Source organism: Sturnira hondurensis, unplaced genomic scaffold (assembly GCF_014824575.4).
Source record: "Sturnira hondurensis isolate 20B ecotype Veracruz unplaced genomic scaffold, ASM1482457v3 Scaffold0001721, whole genome shotgun sequence".
Taxonomy (NCBI): Eukaryota; Metazoa; Chordata; class Mammalia; order Chiroptera; family Phyllostomidae; genus Sturnira; species Sturnira hondurensis.
In genome coordinates this window covers 2,127,868-2,135,910 of record NW_028074352.1, presented here as the reverse complement: position 1 = coordinate 2,135,910, position 8,043 = coordinate 2,127,868, and the positions used below count along the sequence as shown (strand labels likewise).

The window sequence follows — 8,043 nt, the reverse complement described above, 5'->3', positions numbered from 1 at the left end:
TGCTCTAGACACCACAGGGTCTAGATGTGCTTCAGGAGGAAAATAACTCTCCCTTGCTGAGCTTTCCAGTACTGCTCTATAAAAGCTGGATCAGGATACTAATCACCTAGTAACCAATCCAAGATGTACCGCATTGAGGTACATCCTCAATACCAATCCAACCAGAGGCTGGACATACCAGCCTCTGGTTGCCTAGAGAGAGACAGGGTTGTGAAAACACATCTGAGAATATGCTACCATGCAGTCTGAATTCGAACTCACAAAGGCAGAGACAGTGAATTTCTTTTTTTATTCTCCCTTAAATATTTTATTTATTTATTTAATTGTTGTTCAGTTATGATTGTCCTCATTTTCTCCCATTACTCTCCCTCACCCTACCCACCCCCAGCTCCCACATTCAACCCTCCCCCGCCCATTGTCTTTGTCCATGGGTCCTTTGTACATGTTTCTTGATGACCCTTCCTCTTCTTTCCCAGTTATCCCTCTCCCTCCTCTTCTCTGGTTACTGTCAGTTGCTCTTTATTTCAGTGTCTCTGGTTCTACTTTTTGATGCTCTGCAACATTACTGTAGACCTGTTCTTATCTAATTTTTTTCTCCTTTAAATTCTGGGTTGCTATTATATTAACGATATGATGATTATGTTATATTACCAAGGCAGTCCCAAAAATGGAATTCAAATTTGATCAAAACACAAATCAGGATGTGTGACCCTGTACAATGATAAAGGATAGGCAGAAGGAAAAGTCACCCTGCATCACTATCTGCTCAGGTCTCACCTGTGAGAATGGGAACAGGAAAGAAGAGAAATTTACATGGGTCACTGAACTTGAGAACACTGTTTGGGGCCTGTGGGGGTTACCTGTCTCCTGGCTTTCCCCTACTTCCCAGAAAGCAGCTCATAGATTTTGAAGGCCATAATTTCAGATTTACAAATAATTTCTTAAAACAACCTTATCATAAACGTCCTATTTGATTGATAAAATTAATGCAATCCTCCTTGGAATCAATCAGAGGCTTTCTCTTGGTCTTTAACATTCACTTTTCTCTCTGTGTTCATAGAGCTTAGGCATGTAGTTGTCCCATTCAGCCCGGTAATATATGCTGACCCCTGGGAGCCTGAGATCATACTTTTTGTGGAAAGATATCCCCAGATCAGTTGCTGAGAATGGAGTGACCTGTCATGCTGGTAAACCAGCCAGATGATACAGTGAAGGCTTGCACCCTTAGGACACCAGAGCCCACATAATAGGGAAGGACTGTGCCACTTCATGTTGACCACCAGGAAATGGTGCCATTGCCTATGTTTGGGGTCCTTTCTGCTTGGAGCATCCTGGCCTGTCAACACCAAGGTATAGCTTTTACTGGATTAAGACCATCCCATGCAATGCTAGTGGGCCGGTTCTTAACCTGGATGCATGTTAGCACTTTTCCCAGCTTGTTGACCTCCACCCAGCATATTTGACTTGCAGTGGGTGCTGTGGCTATTTGTCCATTTCCTACAGGCTCAAGGGCATGGACTATGGGCTGAGGTCCACCGGCATCACGGGGCCAAGCGGGAGGACAGCCAGGAGAGATGCAGAAGTCCAGGTATAGATCAACAGCACTGACTCTCAACAGTTTGCAAACTGATAGTGCCATATTTTGATTTTTGTATTGGTTGTATTTTTAAAAAGTCAGTACTATGTATGTTAATGTTATTTAAATAGAAAAAAAGATTTTTTTTTGAATTTGGAGAATTAACGTTGCATTCTATGTACCATTCTCTGGTAAAACAAACATATATTCCAGAGATTTTAAAGGCCATAATTTCAGATTTACAAATGTTTTTTTAAAAAATAACTTTCTCATAAAAGTTCTATTTAATGATAAAATTAATACAATCCTCCTTAGAATCAATCAGAGGTTTTCTCTGAGTCTTCAATATTCACTTTTCTCACCACACTAATGACAGCAGTAACATCATCTCTTCTATGGTGTTGTTGGATGGACTAAATTCAATGAATGTATATGAATTGCCTGGAACAGAATGGGTGCTCAATATTTTTTTTAAAAATGTGCTGTTTGTCAGTAATCCTTTTCTATTGACATTGAACCAATTCACTCCATTCATGACAAAGTATTTTTCACACCACAAATGCACATTAAATTCTCAAAGTAGGGGACTTCCGCCAAGATGGAGGCATAGGTGGAAACACTGTGCCTTTTTCCATAACCAAGTTTGAATACAACAAAGGTTTAGTAAACAAAGACGCAGCCAAAGAACAGAAAATTGAACTATACAGAAGTCGGGCAACGAACCATTCAACCAGACTGGTAAGAGGGGCGGAGCCAGCAGCAGAGCACGGTCGGGCAGGAAGGGTCCCCCAACCCCAGGTGCCCAGGCAGCCTTGGACAGATCCCAGGCATGGGGTAGCAACAGGCGGACCTAGTGAGGGCGCAAGGCGGCAGGCGTGAACTCACACATTCAGGTGCAATCAAAACAGTGAAGGAGTGAGCAGTGAGACAGACCACACAGGCCCCAGTGGCAGGAAGCAGCAGAGGGGACTGCCATTGCTCCTCTATGACCCTGCCCCCACATATGTGTCACAACCCAGCAACTGAGTTGCCCTGCCCTGGTGAATGCCTAGGGTTCCACTCCTCCTAGTCAACAGGCACAAACAGTCTAAAATATAGCTCAAGAACTCAAAGCCCCAGAGCCGATAACTCTAAGCAACAAAGAAATAGCCAACCTCTCAGATTCACAGTTCAAAATACTGGTGATTGAGATGCTCACAGAACTGGTTGATTTTAGTCATAAATTAGAGGAACAAATGAAGGCTAAACTAATTGAAATGAAGGGAAATGCACAGGAAACCAATAGTGTTGGAAAGGAAACTTGGACTCATGTCAAGGGAGTGGACCAGAAGGAAGGAAGAGATGACCAAACAGAAAAATGTGAAGTAACGAGAATTCAAAAAAATGAGGAGAGGCTTAGGAACCTCCAGGACATCTTTAAACGTCCCAACATCCAAATTATAGGGGTACCAGAAGGGGAAGAGGAACAGCCATGAGTGGAAAACTTATTTGAACAAATAATAAAGGAGAACTTCCTCAGTCTGGCAAAGGAAATAGACTTCCAGGAAATCCAGGAAGCTCAGAGAGTCCCAAAGAAGTTGGACCCAAGGAGGAACACACCAAGGCACATCATAATTACATTAGCCAAGATTAAAATGAAGGAGAGAATCCTAAAAGCAGCAAGAGATAAGGGGACAGTTACCTACAAAGGACTTTCCATCAGTCTGTCAGCGGATTTCTCAAAAGAGACCTTACAGGCAAGAAGGAGCTGGAAAGAAGTATTCCAAGTGATGAAATCCAAAGACCTACATCCAAGATTGCTCTATCCAGCAAAGCTTTCATTTAGAATGGAAGGACAGATAAAGTGCTTCTCAGATAAGGTCAAGTTCAAGGAGTTCATCATCACCAAGCCCTTATTATATGAAATGCTAAAGGAGCTTATCTAAGAAAAAGAAGATAAAAATATGAACAGTGAAAGGACAGCAAACACACAGTTATTAACAACCACACCTAAAACAAAAGCAAACCAAGAGGACAGCTAGATCAGGAGTGGAACCATAGAAATGAAGAACACATGGAGGGTTAGCAACAGGGGAGTGGGAGGAGGAGAAAGGGGTTAGAAGGTACAGAAAATAAGTAGCATAAAGAGTAGGTAGAAAATGGATAGTGGAGAGGGCAAGAATAGTAGGGGAAATATAGAATCAAAAGAACTTGAGACACGTGGTCATAAACTAAAGGGGGAGAATGGTGGTGGAGGGGGTGTGCAGGGTGAAGGGGAATGGGGGGAATAGAACAACTGTAATGATATAATCAATAGAATATATTTAAAAAGAAAATAAATAAATTCTCAAAGTAGTCTTCATTAAGCAATACTGTCAAAGATTTCTAAGTAAAAAAATAAGCATTTTGCCCATGCTTATTTATTAATTTTTTCTTATTCCTTGCAAGAATAATGAAAGATTAGTTGAGTGTGAATAGTCTTATAGCCTTTCCCAGTTAGTGCATTGCTTCTGTTTAAGTGTTCACTGATGTCATTCCTTGGCATAAACATCATCAACTTGCAGTTGGAAAGAGACTTGCCTATTTGAAGGGAATATCGGGCACATATAGTGAACGTGGCCATGTGTTGTTCATGCTGAATGTCATAACCCAGAAGAGAGATTGCTTTTCCTCCGTGTTTTATGTATTCTGAATATATCTGCTCTCAAAGTCTGATCTTAGCTAATTTCCACTCATTTCCTAAGTACAACATTCTCCACCAATTTTTGTGGTAAGCAGTTTTACAACATGTGGTTCTATTGCTTCTGTGATGCTTAGCTCCTGTGACTTTACCTTTAATGCCCTCATACCTTCTCTGTATATTGACCTCCTTCTGGATTTTAGAGGTCCAAGGTAAATCTGTTCCTGATGAGGGTATTTCTGTCCGCATAAGGTCTACCTTTCCTTGGAGCCCTTATGGTACTGAGACTCTGCCATTTTTTTTGCTACTTATATTGCTAGTGTTCTTCTTATAGTTTTAAGTTATCATTTTTTTCCACACAAATTTGGTTTTTGTCCATTGTTCCAATTACATTGAAAGCCGTCACCAATCACGCAGGTGTTCAAACACAAACTGTGTGTCATCTGTGATTCTCCCATCTGCCTCCTCGATATGTAAATATGAGATACTGTACCATGTCAATTTTTCTTTCCTCTGCCACTGCCTGACACGTTTTCTTAGCTCAGGGCATCGTTGTCTCTTGTCTTACTACCATGGCTTTCTACAACTGGTTAGATTCCAGCATTATTCACATGTAATCTATCCTCCCAGGGGCATCCAGATGATATTTGCTAAAATGCAAATGTGACCTTTTCATTTTTCTACTTAAAACTTTTCAATGGTTCTGAAATTCTTTTAAAATAAAGTCTAAATTTCCTAGCATAGCATACAGAAAACCCTTTATTACCGTAGTTTTTCAGACCATAAGATGCACCTAGGTTTTAGAGGAGGAAAATAGGAAAAAAAATTGAAGCAAAAATGTGGTAAAATATTTAATAACATAAACAACATAATATTTCACCAATGTAAATGTCAACAGAACTCAACAGCAACATTAACAACCATTATTTCTCTCAAATTTGGGGGATGTTGAGAAAGTGCATCTTATAATCTAAAAAATAAGGTATATAGTTCCTACTTAGTTACCTAGCTTTATATCTGGGAACTCTTGCCACTTTCCACTCTAAGCTCCTCCCATGAATACAGATGAACACTGAGATAAACACAGGTATCACTTATATGTTGGTGAATGTGGAGTGAGGTTTTTCCTGTTCTCTTAGAATTTCTGCTAAGGCCTCAAAGTTAAGGGAAGTGGATAATAGATAGTTATGTACAACTTCTAAAGAATGCTGCCAGACATTTCTATAAAATTTTCTAAAACAAAATTGTGAGTTCATGAGTATCATTTTCTATAATTTACCTTCAGCCTATACAAAGAAAATTAGAAATTTAAAAGGACAGTTCACTGGAAAATAGAACTACTAGTGGTGGATAGTACTATGGTATTTTCTATCCTCTCTTTATGGAGAAACCATCAAGAGCATCATGGGAGTTGAAGGTGTCTGAACCTATATCTCATCATATTGCTGAATGTTTACTGTACTGTGGCATTGCTAGCTTGAGCTCTGGTATGTACTGGAGCACAGAGTTAAAAGAATTCTTGGGATAATCTTCCCCTGGGTATTGGAAACATATGTGAGCATGGAGCCTGGTAATTGCATTCCCCTAGTGAATATGAAGGGCAGGAGGCTGACTGGATCACTAATGTGAAAGAGACACATAAACAGTTGGTAAAAGAAGTTTTGTTAAAGCAAGGATGTGGAATTTTCTCATGGGCCAAGTGAATATAAAGAGGGAGCATACTAACCACTCTCACCTGCAGAGGTGAGAGGAATCCAGATATATGCTCTGCATAAAAGTATACCCTTAGAAACAGCATCTTGAGGAAGTTTGCTAAATATCAGTGTATGGTCTGTTTGGAATGAATGTGGCACAGAGGTCCCTGAGGAAGCTGGGGAGGGGAGGTAAAGTACACCTAAGCATCTCATGAAACAACTCGCACTTAAATGCTGCCCATAATGAAGGCCTGACATCCATGTGCAGTCAGCCAAAAGAGACCACAAGCATACCTGCCAAACGAGAAGACCTCTGTCTCCTGTTTTCTAATACCTTCATCCCCTTTTTCTCTATCTTGGGGAAGCTTGGAGTAGTGGGAAGGAGACAGAGCAGGAAGAGTGAAGAAATGGATCAAGTTTCCTACCTACTGCAGGTCTGGGAGAAATTGTGGATAGGATGTGCTTAAGTCATTCCTTCTATAAACGTGCATCGAGCATTTATTGTGTACCTGCCAATTGTTCTAGGTACAGGGAATCCAGCAGTGAACAAAACATGGAAGGATCTTTGCCTTATAGACCTTATTCTAATAGAGGAGGAGAAATGAAGAAATTAAAACTATATATAATGTAGAAGATGATAAGTGCTATGGAAAAAAATAAACTTGGAAAAGGGAGAGGACATATTGGGAAGGGTAGAATGTTGAGTGGAAGAGTCGAGAAATGTTTCCCAACCAATAAAGACAGCTAGATATGCTGAGTATTGGATGTGAGTATGAGACACAGGGAAGACTAGCCTGAGAAACTAAAGAATGGGACTCCTCCTATTAACTGAGGAGGGCTCCACTGTGGGTGGGGGGCAGTTTTATTTTGAGATATTCATTAGACATCCAAGTGTAATTGATCATGCAAGCACTTGGAGTTCAAGCGGAGGTGGGGACTTGAGAGAGAAATGTTGATGTGGTCAGTGTGGATGTCAGTTCAAGTCAGGACACTGACATTTTGATTTATATGTCACTGGAATTTTTAATACCTGATATTTGTACTATTTTAGAGCTAAAAATGACTGAAAGCTTTGTTTATTGGCCTAGGATGGTATTAAGGAACTGGGTGTGGGAAAGACCTTCAGGAACATGTTAAACTTAGTGATAGGAGAAAGATAATGTGTTCTGTTTGTGTCCCATCAGATGCAGCTCATTCAACAAACCATTTGCACCCTTAATGTACCTTGTTCTCTCTACTCTTCCTGCATTTACATATGACATTCCCTGCCTGGATATGTCCCACATTACCTCTACTCATCTTTGCCTGATAAGTGAATTTTCCTTACATACCATTTTAGGGAAAGCGATTTATTACTCTTTTCTCTATCGAATCAGTTTCCTTCCTATGAGCACTAGGACCCTTTCCTTTCATGCCGCTATTTACCTGTTCTTTGTCCCTTTCAAAACTGTAAGACTTTTAGTCTTCAGAGGGTAACCTTCTCTATCGTTCCTGTATATTAGGTTCTTTATATGTGAGAAGACCTTTTCTCTAAATACCTTTGAAGAGAGCTTCTCTCTTAACTGTAGGGACCGGGTTCACACCAGAATCTATTCCCATTTTGGTTCCCCGAGAAATGTATTTGTCCTTGTCTGAATTACCTGGAAGAGAATAACATTCAAGAGAGTTCAGTCAACCATGACATTCCAAGTCCCACAAAATGATTCAGAGTAGATATTGCAAGTTTCTCCACCAGTGTCAATTTACTCTTCTGATTGTCTAGTAGATAACTGTGTCCCCTACACACATATGTATGCACACTCACACACACACCTCTCTACAGAAGTCAAACAATATGCATCTACCCATAAGATGGTGAGAAAAATGCTTGAGATTTTCATGTCCCAACAGGATTCACTGAAGAAGGCTTCGGGGAAATTTAAGACTGGGCCACATGCCCATTTTTCATTCGGTACAGGATGGCCATATCCTCTCATAGTGAGCAGCACTGGAAGAAGCCTATGTGTGTGGGGCCTCTGAGGCCTGTCCACCTGTTTCTTTTGTTGATTTTGTGGCACACTTGTTTGGAAATGAAGGTATACTGATCTAGAAATAGAAAAACTTAACTACTTCTG

At 40.4% G+C, this 8,043-nt stretch overlaps 1 pseudogene; it reads right to left on the bottom strand.

Annotated features, from left to right (window-relative positions):
- Nucleotides 1–1,029: 1,029 nt before the first annotated feature.
- On the bottom strand, nucleotides 1,030–1,542 carry LOC118976440 (phosphatidylethanolamine-binding protein 1-like; annotated as a pseudogene).
- Between the last annotated feature and the right edge of the window lie 6,501 nt (nucleotides 1,543–8,043).